Below are 19,302 nucleotides of genomic sequence, written 5' to 3' on the forward strand. Positions count from 1 at the left end.
AGCAGCCATGGAATCACTTGTCTGGTTTTGCTGCTTTTCTGGGCCTGGAACTGAAATACAGCTGAGGCCTAGATGTTATCTTTAGGGAGGAAAAGGCCAAGGGGTCTAAACTGCATGATCAGCAATAAGAAAAATTAGGTATTCAAACTGCATGACCAATGATATGCTAGGGGAGAGGTTACCTTGTGGATAGGATTCTTGTTTTCCCAGTTTTGCCTTTTGCTAGGCATCGGGGATTTCTTTCCTAGTGAGTTTCTGTACCGGGCCCATAGACCTTACACTGCTCATGTGTGTCTAACTGCCCATAACACTGGCTTTATCTTTATGAAAACACACATAAAATTGGTCCAAAAGTTATTATTTTTACCTGATCAAGTTCTCCTTACATATAGTGCCATGAAAAGATGAGATCATCTTTCCAGTTTTTGTGCATGATACACTCCAAAGAAACCAAAATATGTATTTAATTGTCTTTTACTATAAGAGCTGACCTGGAAAAGATTTAATTTAAATATAATTAACTACAGTATATTTATCTTGAAAATAAAGATGTAAAGGTGAGCTGAGTTCAAGAGACTTGTCCTAGATAGCTTGCTTTTTAGAAGCAGAACCAGCTGCCTTGATTTTCAAACCAGCTCTTTTCTCCGCAAGGTCTCCTGCTACATTAATGAAAATTCTAATTTACATTAGAAGGGGCCTATACTCACCAGGGAAAATTACTAATCAAATTGAACTTTCTGGATCTGATTTAATTTGGTGACATTAGTAGACATGATCTTAGGCTCTTGGCAATGAATTATTGAAAACTAATTTTAACTTGATGAAATATAATCTAATATAAAATTTACCTTGAGCAACAAAAAAATAAATTATTACATATGCAATTAAGGCTTTTATTTCCCATACAGTATTTGTTTATCTTAAGTTATAACTAAATTTTCAAATGATATACCTTAAAAATAGGACTATGCATTGCTAGTGTGCATTAGGTGAAAAGTAAGAAAGGAAATCAGCAGTGGGGCTTTGCTAGGAAAACCATTAGATGCGATCTCTTCACCTGTTAAACCCAGCTGTCCCTTCGGGGATTTGCCTTTGTGTTCTGAGAGCCATTTCTATGAAAACCTAATGAGGAAACTCTAAACTGCTGGTGACAAGAGTCGCCTATTTTACAAACCATGAAGTAACCGGATCAAGTATCGGAGTACAAATTCAAGCCTCTTTCTATTTTTCATATATTGTGTTTGGGGGCATTTTGTAAAACTATCTATCCTTCTTGCATTGCCAAGCTGACTAATCGACTGGTCTGTTGACACCATCTGTCTAAAGAATCCACAGCCGCTACCATGACTTTTGGTTTAGTTTTCAGTAGAAACACATTCCATCAGGAAAGAAATTTATTATTTTTTTTAATTTCCTGAGTCTAAAGTTGTGAATCATATTGGAATTTCCCTTTCTTCCCTTCTCACTCTCTCTTCCTTTTTTTTTAGTTTTTCAGTTTTTCTTTTTTCCTTCTAGTGTTCAAAGATTCATTGAATGCTCTGTTTCAAGAGAGTTGAGTGTTATGGCTTTAATGACAGACACATTAATAGAAATTAATACATTGAACCATGACATAAATATATGATGCCTATAATGTTTGGAAGAAATAATTGATGTATGATTTGTTTTATACAAAATATTCTGTAAATGGTTCCATGTTTCTTAGAAATATTAATTCCAAAATACTCTTTCAAGAGTATTTTGTTTATGAAAAAAAATTTTGATTTGGTAAATAGTTATGGCTTTATCTAGATAGCTCATCTCTTCAGTTTTATAAGCTTTTTTTTTAGACCTAAGTAGTACAATATTGATTATATATTTCAGGAGGAAAATATAATAGACGGTAAACACTCTTTGTGAAACATTTAAAAAAAATGTTTGATTGCACTTCATGTTTACCTCAGATATTTTATATGTATGCTTGGTAGTATATATAACCCTGTGATGATTACAAGTAAGTTTAAGATGGCTTTTGTAGTAGACAGACAGTTATGAACAGAGCAAGGACAATGGGCGAGGTACAGAGGGTCTCCAGGGTGGGAAACCCTGGGTGCCTAGCAATGGGCGAAACTGGGAAAACGTCACTAGTCAAGTGGTTTAGACCCTCTTACCTTTCATATCACTGGTCATTTGGTTTGGACTCCCTGTGACCTTTCCTCTCCTGTCAGGTGGCTAGTCATGGGGTTAGACCCCCTTAGCGGGGAGGGGGGGGGGAAAGAACAAGGGATCCAGAAAATAACCCTTAAGCATTAAGCCCCCAGGGCAATGAGGATCTGACTCTCATCAAATACATCTAGACCTCAATTGTGTATCAGCTGCAGGCCCAGAAAAGCAGCAAAAGTAGACAAGCAATGCCTTGGCTGACATTAGGACCAGCTGCATTAACTAATGACCCCCCTGCCCTGGCACTGACCAGTCAGTGGAGACCCTGAAAGAACACACCAGGAAAGTTGGTGAATATTCTAGAGATTCTCCCCTGAGACCTCCAGAAAAATATTCAAGAGGGAGGACCCAGTGCATTCTCCCTCCTGGGAGCATGCCCTGGCCTGTCCCTTACTGCCTCTCTCTACCAATGCATTCCCTTTACTTATCTCTCACCTAAGCCTCCAGGGCCCTTCTTTTGTTTCTATAAATTGTTCCTCAGCCCTTTCCTCTACTGCTTACTTCTTCCTTTGTGTCTTACTAAATAAACTTTCTCTTATAGTTTGAGCCTTGGCTCTGAATTCTCTCAGCCAGAACTCAAGTACCAACATTGTCAAACCAGACATTCTTGCCACCAATAGCTTTCATTTCATTTTATTTTTTAAAATATATTTTATTGATTTTTTTTTTCTTAATGTTTAAGGGTTATTTTCTGGCTCATTTGTTCTTTTCCCCTCTAAGGGGGTCTAACCTCCATGAATAGTCACATGACAGGAGAGGAAAGGTCACAGAGAGGAAGGGAGAGGGATAGAGAGTTAGAAATATCGATGAGAGAGAAACTTCCTATTGGGGATGTGCCTGCAATCCAGGTATGTGCCCTTGACCAGAATCGAATCTGGGACTTTTCAGTCTGCAGGCCTACACTCTATCCACTGAGCCAAACTGGTTAGGGCCAAATAGCTTTTCTTTTAAATGGTTAATAATTTAATTAGAGAAAAAGGTGCACTCATGTGAAAAGTTAAGTAATATTAGTTTGAATATGAGTTATAGATGACAAGATTACATATAGCTTTTTGTTTTAAATAAGAAGGGCATGGATTGTGCTGGTCTGACAAGGCATCACAGAAGAAGAGGAGGTAAATAGAAACTTGTAGGCATTTTGGAAAAGTGGAGAGGTGATAGTGTAAAGTTCTTAGCAAGGTTTCCATAATGACACAGCCACGGGAGGAAAAGCTTGATTTTACATAGGGAAATTGGTAGATTAGGATTACTTGATTGCAAGTGAAAGAAACCCATTCAATAACAAAGGAAGATTTATGGACTCTTGGTAGGATTAGACTTAAAAGAACAAATGGAACAAGTAACCAAATGCCATTAGTATTCTTTTGGTTTTCTCCTCTCTGCTTCTTCTTGTGTGGCTGTTTCTTTTTCTTCTTTCTTTCTTTCTTTCTTTCTTTCTTTCTTTCTTTCTTTCTTTCTTTTTTTTTTTTTAATAAATTGTTATTGTTCAGATTATTATAGTTGTTCCTCTTTCCCCCCCATAGTTTCCCTCTACCCAGTTTCTACCCCACCCCATACCCTTACCCCACACTGTCCTCCATAGGTGTAAGATTTTTGTCCAGTCTCTTCCCCCACACCCTCTTCACCCTGAGAATTGTCAGTCCACTCCCTTTCTATGCCCCTGGATTCTATTATATTCACTAGTTGACTCTGTTCATCAAATTTTTTATTCACTTGATTTTTAGATTCACTTGTTTACCTCCTCTTCTTCCTTCTTCTTCTTCTTCTTCTTCTTCTTCTTCTTCTTCTTCTTTCTTCCTCCTCCTTCCTTCTCTTCTTCTTCTTCTTCTTCCTTCTTCTTCTTCTTCTTCTCCTCCTCCTCCCTCCTCCTCCTCCCTCCTCCTCCTCCTCCTCCTTCCTCCCTCCTCCTTCCTCCTCCTCCTTCCTCCCTCCTCCCTCCTCCCTCTCCTCCCTCTCCCTCCTCCCTCCTCCCTCCTCCCCTCCTCCCTCCTCCCTCCTCCCTCCCCCTCCTCCCTCCTCCCTTCCTCCCTCCCTCCTCCTCCTCCTTCCCTTCCTCCTTCCTCCTTCTTCCTTCCTCCTTCCTCCTTCCTCCTTCCTCCTTCCTCCTTCCTCCTTCCTCCTTCCTCCTTCTCCTCCTCCTCCTCCTCCTCCTCCTCCTCCTCCTCCTCCTCCTCCTCCTCCTCCTCCTCCTCCTCCTTCTTCTTCTTCTTCTTCTTCTTCTTCTTCTTCATACGTGGTTCTAGTTAAAGCTATAACAACTAGAATTATGAACTCACTAATATGGAAAGGAATATAACACTGAGTGGCATTCCTAATCTCATGATTCAATATTCATGATTCAATATCTCCCACTAATTATGAAAATCATTCATTCCCCCCAATTGTAAAGTAACTTTTCTTCAGCTGTATATTAATTGTCCATAGAGGCAGTTTTCTATGAGAGTGTGGGAGTCCTTGGCCAGCCTTTTTTCCTCCACCCTTCAAGTTACAGGCTTTATTCTTAGACCACAGTGGTGAACACAGGCCCCAGGCTGGTGAAACTAATTACTGATCCAGAAATGTACATATGACTTAATATGGGACAACTGGAATCCTCCCCTGGGATGTTCCTACCTGGAGCTGGCAGCAAAGAACTATTAGATTGTGTGCTGCCAAACATGTTGTGGCATTGGGTCTAATAATTTTTCCTAAGTTATTTAATCTGGGAGGCAGATAGTATTACCAGGTCCTCAAAGCAATTGATGCTAAACTTTCAAGCATTATTTTATAATTTAAGTGAGTGTAAAAAAGATGAATGTTTTATTGAGGTAATTAGTGTGTAGTTTACTATTTCTCTTTTCCTTTTCCTTTACTTATTATTTGTATCCTAACAGTATCCCTGTTTTGGGAAATAAAATGTGCTCTAAAATATTAAGTGACCTAATAACCATTTATAGGCTCTTCCGTTTAATATTTAAAAGATTGCATTTTAAAATTTAGAAGTTCTTAATAAGCATAGTTAGCTATCTTCCTGTTATTGTATGAAATGCGTTGCACTCACAACTAAGAATTTTTTGCAATGTTTAATAATAGTTATTTAGTTCTGTCTACAAATACCAGATACTTCGGCTGTTGTTTATTTTTAATTTTATGTGCAATGGAAAATGAAGTTCGTGTTCATATGATTTTTATATAGAATAATCCTTCACATATGTTTGGCGATGTGTTTTTTGAGAGACAAACTTTAGGAAATGTGTGGGCTTACATGTGCACACGTGATGCCGCCAGACACATAAGAACAGCTGCTCCTTCCATGCAGCACATGCACCACTGCGTATGCGACTGCAGTGATAGTGCTCCAACGATTGCCTGAGAAGGCCCAGGATGGGAGTAGAGTTAATTCTACTGCTATTAAAGCATTTTCAAATTCCTGATCTAGAGTCAGGATAAAATATGTATGGCCAACCTTACTCCGCTACCATATTTCCAGCATTCTGTGCCAAGTAATTAGCAATATACTGATACATAATTAAAAATAGTTTCTAGGGAAGGACATTTAAGTTAGGTATTTTTCCTTGTTGTAGACCTGTAATGCTATGCCCAACAGATTCTCCTCTTTTTATGAATGCAGAAACCTCATTTTAACATCTGTGCTTCCATAATGCAAGCATTTACCATTTTAGTTTCATTTGACTTGGGAAAACAAAAATGCTAGAAACTCAGTTACTGTTTTAAAGAAAAATTCATATTTTATTAGTCACAACAATATCCTCTCACTTTTGATAAAGTACACTTGTGAGTATAACAATAGTTGTTTATAAAGTAGTGCTTGATGCAGGTAAGTTTTGGGGAGCCACCACTATGTAGCTTGGCTTCATAAAATTCAGATGATTTCAACTCATTCCAGGGTCAGACAGGCTCAAGTAATTTACAGAAAATTAAATATCAGAAAACCAGCCTGAACCTCCTTTCTTCATCTGTGAATATCTATACTAATAAAAGGGTAATATGCTAATTAGACTGGATAGACTGGCAGTTAGGGGCATCAGGCAGGCATGCAGAGTGGTTAGGGGTCATCAGTCAGGCAGGCAGGTAAGTGGTTAGGAGTCAGCAGTCCTGGATTGCAAGAGGGATATCTGACTGGCAGTTGGACATCCCCCAAGGGGTCCTGGATTGGAGAGGTTGTAGGCCAGGCTGAGGTCCCCCCCCCTTCCCCCCCCCCCCCCCCCTCCGTGAATAAATTTTGTGCTCCGGGCCTCTAATTATATATATGAATGTCTGAGATATTCATTAAGATGAAATACATAGTTTTTCATCTTAATGATATTCATTAGGATGAAATAACTGGCACCTAGTTATTCTTATCATAGAATTCATTTTTATTTACCTCATTAGAGCAATTTTCAAATTTTTTCATCTCATGGTACACATAACTAATTACTGAACTTCTGCAGAAAAAAAATAGGTATAATTTTGGTTTATTCACACTGACAGCTATTTGTGTGGGCTGTTACCATTTTTTGAAAATTTGAAAAATCTATATAATTAGGTATTGCACGTTTTAAAAATTCTTGTGGTACACCAGTTGAAAATTGCTGCTCAACCAGTACTGAAATATAATCTAAAATTTAATTGGCATATCATGTGAATGAAACATATGTCAGACAAAAAAATGCATTGTACCTCATATAATATAAACTTGATGTTGTTGAATAGACCTAAAAGCAGTTCTTAGAAAGAGAAATAAAGCTGAAGTTTGGCCAAACTTGATTATTTAGTTTCTTTCTACTAACATAATTACTATTTTAAAAGACCAAAAGAGTTTATTTTGTTATTTTAAAAATAAATATTTTATTCAAAATGTATTTCTTCAGTTACCATGAAGCATTATGCTTTTCATTTTATGGCTCTTGAAACTTTCACGTGAGTATTTTGCTGGTATTCTCTGAGTTCCTTATGTGGTAGTCATATGCCCACTCCATTTAACTTTTGGTTCTTATTACTTTTTTGGCATTTCTGATATATTCACATACTTCTTGGACTCTCAGCTTTTCAACATATGTAATCCTTCCCAGTTTGAAAACTCTAATCTTTCTGAATCCTGAACAACTGGATTATAATTATTTGTAGGGTAGGATTAGTTCACCAATATTAAAAGGTAATTGTATATGTGAGGTACAAGCAAATCACGTGTTCACTATTCCCAATAAATGCCTGGAAGATACTAAGGATGCCAACTAAGATACTTAGTGCCAGCTACTGTTGTTTGTTGTTCCCATTCTTTTTTTTATTTTTTTTATTTTTAATATAATAAGTCTTTATTGCTCAGATTATTACAGGTGTTCCTCTTCCCTCACCCCCCAATAGCTCCCCCCCACCTGATTCCCAACCCCACTCCATGCCCTTACCCCTGCCACTGTCTTCATCCACAGGTGTAAGATTTTCGTGCAATCTCTTCCCGCACCCCTCAGACCCCCTTACCCCTGAGAATTGTTAGTCCAATCCCTTTCTATGTCCCTGATTCTATTGTATTCACCAGTCCATTTTGTTCTTCAGATTTTTATTCATTTGATTTTTAGATTCACTTGTTAGTAGGTATGTATTTGATGTCTTTTTGTTGTTCATAATTTTTTATCTTTACCTTTTCCTTCTTCCTATTCTTAAAGAGTACCCTTCAACATTTCATGTAATCCTGGTTTGGTGTTGATAAACTCCTTTAACCTTTTCTTGTCTGTGAAGCACTTTATCTGACCTTCAATTCTGAATGATAGCTTCGCTGGATAGAGTAATCTTGGTTGTAGGTTCTTGTTGTTAATAATTTTGAATATTTCTTGCCATTCCCATTTGGCCTGCATAGTTTCTGTTGAGAAATCAGCTGACAGTCACATGAGTATTCCTTTGTAGGTAATTAGTTGTTTTTCTCTTGCTGCTTGTAAGATTTTCTCTTTATCTTTTGCCCTTGGCATTTTAATTATGATGTGTCTTGGTGTGGTCCTCTTTGGATTCCTCTTGTTTGGGGTTCTGTTTGCTTCCTGAACTTGTAGGTCTATTTCTTTCACCAGGTAGGGAAAGTTTTCTGTTATTATTTCTTCCAGAAGGCTTTCAGTATCCTGCTTGCTCTCTTCTTCTGGCACCCCCAAAATCCGGATGAGGCTCCTGATGCTATCCTCACACTTTTGGATTCTTCTTTCTTTTTGCCTCTCTGGTTGGGTGATTTTTGCTTCCTTATATTCCAGATCTTTGGTTTGATTCTTAGGACATGTTGATCTATAGTTGAGTTTCTGTATATTTTTTATTTCAGATTGTGTATGCTTAATTTCTGGCTGGTCCTTTTCCTTTTTTTTTTTTTTTTTTTGTATTCTCATTAAGGCCCTTGAAGGTCTCACAAAGCTTCTTGGAGGTCTCATCAAGTTTCTCCAAGGTTTTTAGAAGATTCTCGAGTAACCTTATAAATGTGATTCTGAACTCTGTGTGTGTCGTACAGTAGTTTACTTTCCTCCATCTCTCTCATTTGTGACATGCTTCTGTGTCTCCTCATTTTGGCTGCCTCCCTGTGTTGATGGAGTGGCTTTGTGTGGTCAGTGACCTATAGGGGTCAGTAGCTCAGCTTCCCCAATCACCTGAGGTAGTCGCTTTTACTATAGCCCTTTGTGGGTTGAGTGTAAAGTCTTGGTGTAATTAAGCCTTGATTGCTGTTGGTACACTGGGAGGAATTGACTCCAGGCCAATTGTCTGTGAGGACCCGCAGTGTCTATAAAGGAAGAACTGCTGCACTGGAGACACACTTTGTTTCAGTGGTGCTTTGGTGCTCACTGAAGCGACCTTCCGAATGTGTCACTCATGGGTGTGAGGGGTTAAAACTGAGCACTTGGAACACTGGTTTCTGGATCTCCAATGGGTGCAGTTCAGCTACTGCACCTTGCAGGAGCTACAGTGAGAACCACAGTCCTCTCCTCCTTTGCTAGGTTAAACTGCCATTTGTATACAAAAGCCTCTGCATGGAGCTTGGATGTGTTGTAAGGGGCAGAGTCTCAAGGCGGTGTCTCAGGGCGGCACTATGCTGGTGCATGGCCAACAGTGAAGGCTGCCTGGCAGCTGCCCCTCTGATCCGCATCCCCACATTGTTATGTCTTTGCGTCTCTGTGTCTCCCCACGTCTCATACCACAGCACAGCAAACAAATATTCTTGCATGAAGCTCTGTAAGCCAGCCACCCTCACTTTCCGACCTGATGTCAGACAGTCTAACCTCTCCCCAGAATCTGGATTTCAGAGAGACTGGGAGCTTGTCTCTCTTCGGGTTGAAGAAAGCAACGCCCTCCGCCAGCCAGTATTACATCTGTGCTCTCCTACCTCAGTTTTTCAGCGCTTGTGTCCTGAATTCTCCTCTTTCTCTTTCAGTCTAGTTGTAGGGCTTCCTTTCAGCTAGATTTCCCTTGGGTTTAGGGCGATAAACATTTTATTTTATAGTTGTATATTTGAATTGTTGTGCATAGCAGCAGATTAGATGTGTTTACCTATGCTGCCATCTTCATTCTCTCTGTTGTAACCATTCTTGATAATATTGATGTCTGCTAAAATACTTCTCAATAGGAAATAACTTGAATTTCCTTCTTGGGTGAGGGAATAAAAATAACAGCTATTACTTCATTCAGCCTATGTTGAGTCCAGCATCAAGTGAAGAGTAGGTATGAAAAAATTAAAATTAGAAGGCAGAGAAGCAGTGTTGCATGTCCATGCCAAGAAAGGGATGCAGGCCCTAGCTGGTTTGGCTCAAAGCTTAGAATGTTGTTCAAGGGCACATTGGTTGTGGGCTTGATTCCCAATAAGGGCCATGCAGGAGGCAGCTGATCAATGATTCTCTCTCATCATTAAAGTTCCTATCTCTCCCTTTCCCTTCTTCTCTGAAGTCAATAAAAATATATTTAAAAAAAAAAAGAAAGAAAAAAGATACAGACTTTGGAGTTCATAGCTTTGAGTTTGATTCTCAGCTCTCTATGAGTTGTTGGGAGACATTGTAGAATATAATATGATACTAGAGGCCCGATGCATGAAGATTCATGCAATAATGTGCCATCCTTCCTCTGGCTGCCAGCAACGCCTTCGCTAGAGCTGAAGCCGCCTTTTCTTTCTGGCCTGCAGTCGCCTTTCCACCTTCCCAAGCTTCCCAGAGGCCTAGAGCAGCTGGGGTGGGGCAGAATGCCTGCATCGTTGCCATGGCGAGGACACAAGCATTCCACCCCGCCCCGGCCACTCAGTGCCAACTCATGCAAATCAACCTGCCATCTTTGTTGGGTTAATTTGCATACTTACTCCTGATTGGATAGTGGGTGTCCTGAAGGTACTGTTAATTTGCATCTTACTCTTTAGGTTGTATAACTAATATATAAATACCTCTCTGTGTATTATTTGGGAGATAATTATTCCAGTATTTACCCCTCTGAGCTTTTAAAAATTAATCTAAAATAGTAAAGCTAATTTCCATGTTTTTATTGTTAATATTAGAACCACTTGTAAGACTAAGTCATTTTTATATCTCCATGCATGTTCAGGGAAATTTGTATTCACTTTGAAGTATTCATAGTCACTTTGAAGCACACCCTGAAAAGGCTAAGAATGTCTCTTCTTTAGTCTCTTTTACAAAAGATTTTACTTCTAACCTCCTGTTTATGGGATTCAAAAGAACTAGGTCCTATCCTGGTTCTGGCTATAGGGGATTTTTGTTGTCAACTCTAATCAAGTATTTTCAATCTGTTGATTAGTTTTCCTTTGTTTGGAAAATGTGAGAGTTGACAAATTTATCTGTTCTTATTCCAGCTTTAACATGCTATATTAACCTCATTTTATGGATGAGGAAACTGACCCAGCAACTGTGGATGGAGAGGTAGAAGTTGATGGGCCTAGGAAAAGAGCTTGAATATGCTGACATGAATCCATTACCTTCTCTCCTCCACATGCCTTATAGGACCAAAATATTTTCTAAGTATTTCTTATAGTATTTTGAAAGTTAAAATGAAAACCTGTGGTCTATAAAGTTTATTTTATGCAAGCTAACTTGTTAAAAAAAATTGTACTGTTTTACAGCATGATTTAGTGGTAAATTGTCCAAATTCTGGGAAGGACTTCAGGAATCTGAACCTCTATTACTTCACTTATACCTGTGAAATCTTGGACTGGTTTCTGTGCCTTAATTTCTGTGCCTCAGTTTCCTCACCAACAAATTACGGGTAATAATAGTGCCTACCTCAGAACATTTTGAGGATTCTGAGAATTAACACAGCTAATGAACTGAAACACAAATACGTTTTAGCTGTTGCTCTATTTGACATTTAAGACTAATGAGATAATTATAAAAGTCTTAATTGCTTTGAGAAAACACCATTTGCTTTTACAAACTCTTAAAAACATTAATAGGCCTAGGTAACTATGAAGAACTAAGTCAAACCAAGTAATGATTCTGTGGGTTATACAAGATGGCAGTTTAATCTTGGCCAGCTGCTGTGCATCTTATGCTTGAGAAGAATATTGAATCATCTTTGTTTTTTCAAACAATTTTTCAGATGCAGAATTTGCAATTCTTGTAGTTCTGCAGAGATTTTGTACTCTTTTTTGGGGTGTCAGTTTTGCAAAGAGGGGTAAACATCTTTAATCTTGAAGGTCGCAGAAGTGTTGCTTATACATATGTGTATGATGGTAATAACTCAGAGAGAGGGAATTTGTTGTAGATGGCATTTAAGATGGTCTTTTTAACATTATGCATCCAAATTATTATAAGGGAAATGGGAACTCTGGAAAGTGGCCTAAGCTTCACTGGCTATGCACGCAAACATATAGTGCATTGCCATGGTTAGAAGGAAGCGAAAACAAACAAAACACTAGAAGTAATGGTCTGCTTATAATTTGTCAAGTGAAAAGCATATGAAGTGAATAACCAGTAAAAATAATTAATTCCTTATTTTCTTTATCATTATTTATTATTTTACTTGTATAATTTCATTTTAGTCATGCATATCTAAAGTAATCATTTCATATAAAAGTTAGCCATATATATATATATATATATATATATATATATATATATATATATTTAATTTTTTTCTACATGGTCATGTTGAATACTGTTATGCTTCTCTTAAAACTTAAGTAGACAGTTTAGAACTTTAGATAGTTATAAACATACACTTTGGAGCCAAATGACCTGAGACTATGGCTCACATCTATCATATATCAGCTGTGTGACCTCAGGTGAATTACCTCTCTTTGCTATCTTTCAAATTTCTTATCTATCAAATGGGGATTAAAATAACATTGCACATATTTTTTTTTTGACATGGAAAACTCCATTTATTGACCTCTAAATCTAATAAAAAAAACTCTGCACAAGTGTTTTAAGAGAACTTTGATCTTGTTCTTGCTGCTCTGCTCACTGAAGTTAGCTTGCTTCTGTTTCTGTAGCTTCTGTTTCTGTAGCTTCTGTCTCTGTTTTCTGAGATGCTAAGAGGATTTCACGTGCCCGTTTCTGTTGAAGCCTCTCAGCATTTGTGATCATTATGGGATGCAGAGAGGAAAACCAACAAGTCTTAAGAAAGATAAAATGAAGGCCCTTCAAGACACACAGTAGCAATAATGAAATTAGTTAATGTGTTTAAGACACTTAGAAAGTGTGTCCTGTAGTCCAGCCAGCATGACTCAGTGGTTGTGCATTGACCTGTGAACTAGGAGATCAGGATTCGATTCCAGGTTAGGGCACACGCCTGCTTGCAGCTCTATCCCCGGGTGGGCATGCAGGAGGCAGCCGTTCAATGGTTCTTTTTCATCATTGATTTTTTTTTTTTTTTTTTTTTTTTTTTACCTCTCTCCCCCTCTCCCTTCCTCTCTGGAATCAAAATATATTAAAAAAAGAAAAAAAAGAAATAAAAGTATGTTATGTATAGTAAGTGCTACATAACTATTTGCTTGTATTAATCATAGTAGTTGAACTATTAAAAAATAGTAAAATTTCTAAATGCTCAATAATACAGAAAATGTGTGTCACAATAAATTCAACCTCTAACTCAGTGGCTTTCAAACATTAGTTGTGTATAAAATCACACTGTGTACCTATAAAATACACGTCCTTATACCCCACAAGTATGACCAAAGAGGTCAGGGACTGATTATCTACACATTTGACTTCATTCCTGGTTTTTCTAAAGCAGAAAAATAAAATAATTGCTACTTAGAAATTAGAGAATATTTATAAAGATATACACTGCTTTCATTTATGTTTAATTTTAAAACATGTTTTTGAAAGTTGTATTACTGAATGTGTCCTTATTCCATTTTGACATGCACATGCATATATTTTCAGAGACAATTTTGATGTGCCTCTATTAGCCTCTGAAAACACCAGCATGCAGTTTTATGTGAACATGTAAATAAAATACTTATTTGAAAATAAATTACTCTTTTTAAATGACACATTATATATATTTCTAAAATTAAACAAAAAAGACAATCTTATATTTCATTTCTCTCCATCTTAGATCTTGTTTTACTGTTAACAGAAAGCTGAAAAAATAACCATTATGTTAAGATATTCTACTAGTTATTATAGGCTGAGTTTGAAAAGTGTATTTTGGTCATTTATTTGGGCTCAAATTTTTTTTATAAATACAGAGTCTAAGAATTGCTGAAATGTGAAGGGAAAAATAATTTAAGATTTAAAAAATATTTTTCCTTAGCCAGAACCGGTTTGGCTCAGTGGTAGAGTGTCGGTCTGCGGACTGAAGGGTCCCGGGTTCGATTCTGGTCGTGGGCATGTACGTTGGTTGCGGGCAAATACCCAGTGGGGGATGTGCGGGAAGCGGCTGGTCCATGTTTCTCTCTCATCAATGTTTCTGGCTCTCTATCTCTCTCTCTTCCTCTCTGTAAAAAACTCAATAAAATATATTTAAAAAAATATTTTTCCTTGGCAACATAGACCAGAAATTATCTTGTAATGGTATTGAAAAAGGTAAAATACTTAGGTCTATTTGCTTCCTAAAGAGAAGAAGCAATTATACCTGTTAATTGTTTTAAATCCATCCAGTCTTTGAACTCCTGGTGATTACACAGGGCATGACTGAGCAGCTATGAGCCTCAGGGTTTCTGGCCTTTTATTATTTAATCTCATACAGATTTTCCACCTTTCCAGGAAAATTTATTTTGTTAGAAGCCAATTGTTTCTGCTCCTTCTATATTTTGTGCAGTATATAAGTTTCTCTCATTCTAGCTATGTTGCATGCAGTTTGCATACACAGTTCCTTTTTATTTATTCACTGGTTGTTTATGTGTGCCCACAAAAAAGTGTAATACTGTCTAAGGGGTATGTAAGTGCATGTACTTCGTTTAAGTGCATGCAGTATTGCTTGTGTATCATTCACATTAACTTTGCATCTTTACTGTAATAACTAAAAAAACCCCTCAACTTTTAAAAAGAAACAGGTCCTACTATTTGATTTTTTGTTTGTTTGTTGTTTGCACTCTGATAGCTCCTGTAACTGGCACAGCAGGCCTGGTGCAGTGTGAGTACTTAGTATATATTTGTTGAGTGAAGATATGAATGCTAAAGAAGTTAGCAAAGGTTGAATTTCATTTTCCAAAAGTTTGTGTTTGGCTCTTTTGCCACCTCTATTGTGAGGACGAAGACCATTCTCAAGCAATCAAACTGTCCACATCCCAGTAAGTGTCAACATCAATCTGAAGTGAGGCACATTATTGTGGAGGGCCCCAGAGGCACCCTGCCGATGGACTTACATCACATCAGTGTGGAACTCAGAATCCTTGGAAAGAAAGGGAAGAGGCTCAGGATTGACAAATGGTAGGAAATAGAAAGGAACTGGCTACCATTCACGCCATCTGCAGGCATGTACAGAACATGATCAAGGTGTTACACTGCACTTCCCTTACAAGATGAAGTCTGTGTATGCTCACTTCCCCATCAGCCTCATTCATTATTTAGGAGAATGGATCTCTTGTTGAAATCGGAAATTTCTTGGCCTAAAAATATATCCACAGGGTTTGGATGAGGTCAGGCGTAGACTGTACAGTACCTCAAGCCCAGAAAGGTTAGTTAATGCTTGAAGGAAATTACATTGAACTTGTAGTAAATTCAGCTGCTTTGATTCAGCAAGCAACAACAGTTAAAAACAGGATGTCAGAAAATTTTTGGACAGTGCATATATTTTGGAAAAATGGAACACTTCAGCAGGCTGAGGAATTAAGACTGAAGTTATCCAGCCACGAAAGCAGGAGGATGCTGGAGATTCCTCAGTCTTATTTGTGATATTTTAAAGATGTAGCATAAGCCATGTATTGAAATAAAAAGCATTTCTTTTTCTGGCTTTCAAACTTCTACAATGTTTTATTATGAAAACAATGTTAGAACATTATGAAATACCTAGAAATTAGAGAAACTTAGAGAAAAGGAAACAAAAATTGTACATTTTCAACAGTTCCTAGGAAATCAACACTCTTAAGATTTTTTAAAGATAATTTTTCTAGGTCTCTCTAGTCTATCTCTTCTGCTAGAATTGGGCAGCTTATCTCTGTTAATCCTTGTGTTTCTAACACTCATGATGATGTGCATAAGTTTCCATGTCATTGGAAGTATTTTAAATTGAGATACCTTCTGTTAGTGGACCAAGTTTTTAATCTCCGAATGGCTTCAGAGAGGCGATGACCTCAGACCTTCTTTCCACCTTGGCTGTCTCCTTTCCAGAACAAGGATGCCCTTACATTCTCTCGAATGGCCAACAGTGTGGATGTTGGTTTCAAATAATTTCTCCCTTCAGTTTCTTTTTTCTCCTCCTCCTCCTCCTCCTCTTTCTGCTGTTGTTGCCGTTTATTATTACTAGGGGCGTGGTGCACGAAATTTGTGCACGGGAGGGTCACTCAGCCCAACATGCACCCTCTCCAATCTGGGAGCCCTCAAGGGGATGTCTTACTGATGGCTTAGGCCTGCTCCCCATGGTTCTCTGCTCTCCGCGGACCTGTGTGCTTGAGGACACCACAGGCCCTGGTGTTTGCTCTCTTAGAAGGCCTGCTTGCCTTTTGCTGCCAGGTCCAAGGGCAAGCAGGGTCCTGCTGTCTGCTCACGCTGAGGGGGACATTCCTGCCTCGCCCCCAGCCACTTGTATGTGTGCCAGCTTGGAGCACCTGAGTCCCAGGGATGTTCCTGCATCACCCCTGGCCACTCAGCAATTGCATATGCAAATTAACATTCCATCTTTGTCATACTAATTTGCATAGTCACATGATTGGCTGGTGGGTATTGTGAAGTGACAATTTGCATCTTTCTCCTTTATTATTTAAATCTTTATTATTGAGAATATTACAGATGTACTCCTTTTTCCTCTCATTCCCCCCCCTCCATCCAGTTTCCACTCTTTCTCAGGCCTTCATCATCCTTCTGTCTCTGTCCATAGGTGAGATCTTTGGTTAATCTCTTCCCACCTCCTAACCCCCTTCCTTCTAAGATTCCTCCATCTGTTCATGTTTCAATGCTTCTGATTCTATTTCATTCACCAGTTTATTTTTCATTAGATTTCTTATTCATTTATTTTGATTTTTATATTCATTTGTTGATAGATATGTATTTATTGCCATTTTGTTCATATTTTTTTTTACCTTTTTTTCCCTTCTTCCTCTTCAACATCTCATGTAATACTGCTTTGGTGGTGATGAATTCTTTTAGCTTTTTCTTGTCTGTGAAGCTCTTTACCTGACCTTCAATTCTAAATGATAGCTTTGCTGGGTAGAGTAATCTTGGTTGTAGGTCCTTGCTATTCATCACTTTGAATATTTCTTGCCACTCCCTTCTGGCCTGCATAGTTTCTGTTGAGAAATCAACTGACAGTTATATGGGTGCTCCCTTTTAGGTAACTAACTAATTTTCTCTTGCTGCTTTTAAGATTCTCTTTGTCTTTAACATTTGGCATTTTAATTATGATATGTCTTGGTGTGGGCCTCTTTTAGTTCCTCTTGTTAGGGACTCTGCTCTTCCTGGACTTGGAAGTCCATTTTCTTCACCAGGTTGGGAAAGTTTTCTGTCATTATTTCTTACAGTAGGTTTTCAATATCTCGCTCTCTCTCTCTTCTCTTTCTGCCAACCCCATGATGTGAATGTTAGTGTGCTTGAAGTTGTCCCAGAGGTTCCTTAAAATATCTTGATATTTTTGGATTCTTTTTCTTTTTGCCTCCTCATATTCCAACTGGTTGATTTGATTTTCGAACTGCTCTCCTCTACTATTGAATCCCTGTAAATTATTATTTATTTCAGTTAGTGTATGCTTACTTTCTGACTGGTCCCTTTTCATGTCTTTGACAATCTCACTAAGATCCCTGAAAATCTCATTAAAATTCTTGAATCTCCCATGAAGATCCTTGAATAACCTTGCAAGATGGTGTTGAACTCTGTCCAGTAGTTTGCTTGATTCCATTTCTTTCATTTTTGACATGCTTTTTTGTCTTCACATTTTGGCTGCTTTCCTGTGTTTGTTTCTATGTGTTAGGTAGAGCTGCTATGTATCCTGGAATTGGTAACAGTGGTCTTGTGTAGTAGATGTCCTGTAGGGCCAAGTGGCTCAGCCTCCCCAGTCACCTAAGCTGGGCGAGCTGGGCTCTCTAGGTGAGCCCCTGTGTGGACTGTGTGCACAGCCTTGACTGTTGTTGGTATATCTTGTAGGAATTGACCTCCAGGTCAATTTGCTGTGAGGTCCTGCTGTGACTACTTTTGGAGAGCTTCTGTTGAGAAAATACCCCTCTGTAGCAGGACTTGCTTCAGTGTGGCTTTGGTACTCACTGAGTCTTCCCCTTGAGTATGTCACTTGTGGATGTGTAGAGTTGCAATCTGCTATGGTCTGAAGCTCTCCAGTGGGTGCACTGGGACTGAGCTCTCTACTGGGTGACTTTGCACCAGGGAGAGGACACCCCGCAGGAGCTATTTGTCCTGGGCTTGGAAGTGCCCAGGTGAGGCCCAGCTGTGGATAAAAGCGGGATGGTGATAACACCAGGATCTTGGGCCTTTTATTGGTAGTTGTGGCATGCACTTGTCAGTGATATGAAGAGATACTTTTAACAAAGTCTGAAGCCTGAACAAGACAGGCCATTCATATGGAAAAGCTGCTACAAACAAGTTGGGTGGGGCTGCAAATTTGATGGGGTGCAGTTTCAAGGAATCATTAGGGCAGAGCTAACAGTATGGATCATGATGATGAAAACTCAGATACGGCTGCCAGTTAGCCCTGCTACTGGGGATTTCCCAACACGGAGCAGTGACCCCTGCAAGCACCTCTGTCAAGTAGAAAACTGCCTCTGAGTTCCTGCCCCAATGGCCGACAATTCAGTTCCTCCCCGTATGTGTCTGGGTCCCACAATGCCTCCTGGTACTGGAGCTCATAGTCAGTGGGACTTTGTAAGTTAGTGACCCAGCCCCTTAAAGGAAAATCCGAGTCTCCAGAAATCTCCATGTCATTCGGCCTCAATCCTCACTGGTTTTTACAGCCTGCATTTATGGGGACTTCTCTTCCCAGCTCTGGATCTTGGGCTGGGGGTCTGGTGTGTGGGACCCCTTGTTTCTCACAGGTGCCTTCTGCAGAGATGATCTTCTCCCGATTACAAAAATATCATATATGGATGTTAGACCAGCCCGTTCCTCACCTCCACCCTTCCTACCAGTCTCAATGTGCTTTCTTCTTCTTTATTGTAGGACTTCTACTCAGCCAGATTTCAGGCAGTTTTGAATGATGATTGTTCTGTATTTAGTTGTAATTTTGATGTTGTGGGAGGTGGCAGGTACAGGCATTTACCTACACTGCTATCTCTAATCTTCCCTTCATTTTCTTTTTCCAGTATTTGTTCATTCATTCAACAAAAGTTTATTGAGTACCTGCTGAGTTCTAGGTGATGTTATAAGCATTGGAGATGAAGAAATATTTCAGTGGTCTAAATTAAATGTGACTAAACACTAGTATTTCAATATTATAAATGCTTTCTAAACAAAATTGACAATATGGCCCCTTCCTTTCAAATTTAATTAAACCACTATCAAAATAGTGATTCAAAGTTTTATATTTTCCTTTTAAATTTGCATTAGAATAACA

At 38.6% G+C, this 19,302-nt stretch overlaps 1 protein-coding gene and 1 pseudogene across 4 annotated transcripts in view; both read left to right on the forward strand.

Moving 5' to 3' along the window:
• Positions 1–19,302, forward strand: part of ROBO1 (roundabout guidance receptor 1) — a 988,403-nt gene that overhangs the window by 619,710 nt on the left and 349,391 nt on the right. The window lies entirely within an intron of this gene.
• On the forward strand, positions 6,014–15,485 carry LOC311617403 (large ribosomal subunit protein uL6-like; annotated as a pseudogene). The gene is made up of 2 exons: positions 6,014–6,019; positions 14,806–15,485. The product of its transcript is annotated as a large ribosomal subunit protein uL6-like (transcript).

Source organism: Pipistrellus hanaki (genome assembly GCF_964339955.1).
Source record: "Pipistrellus hanaki genome assembly, chromosome: 2".
Classification (NCBI taxonomy): domain Eukaryota; kingdom Metazoa; phylum Chordata; class Mammalia; order Chiroptera; family Vespertilionidae; genus Pipistrellus; species Pipistrellus hanaki.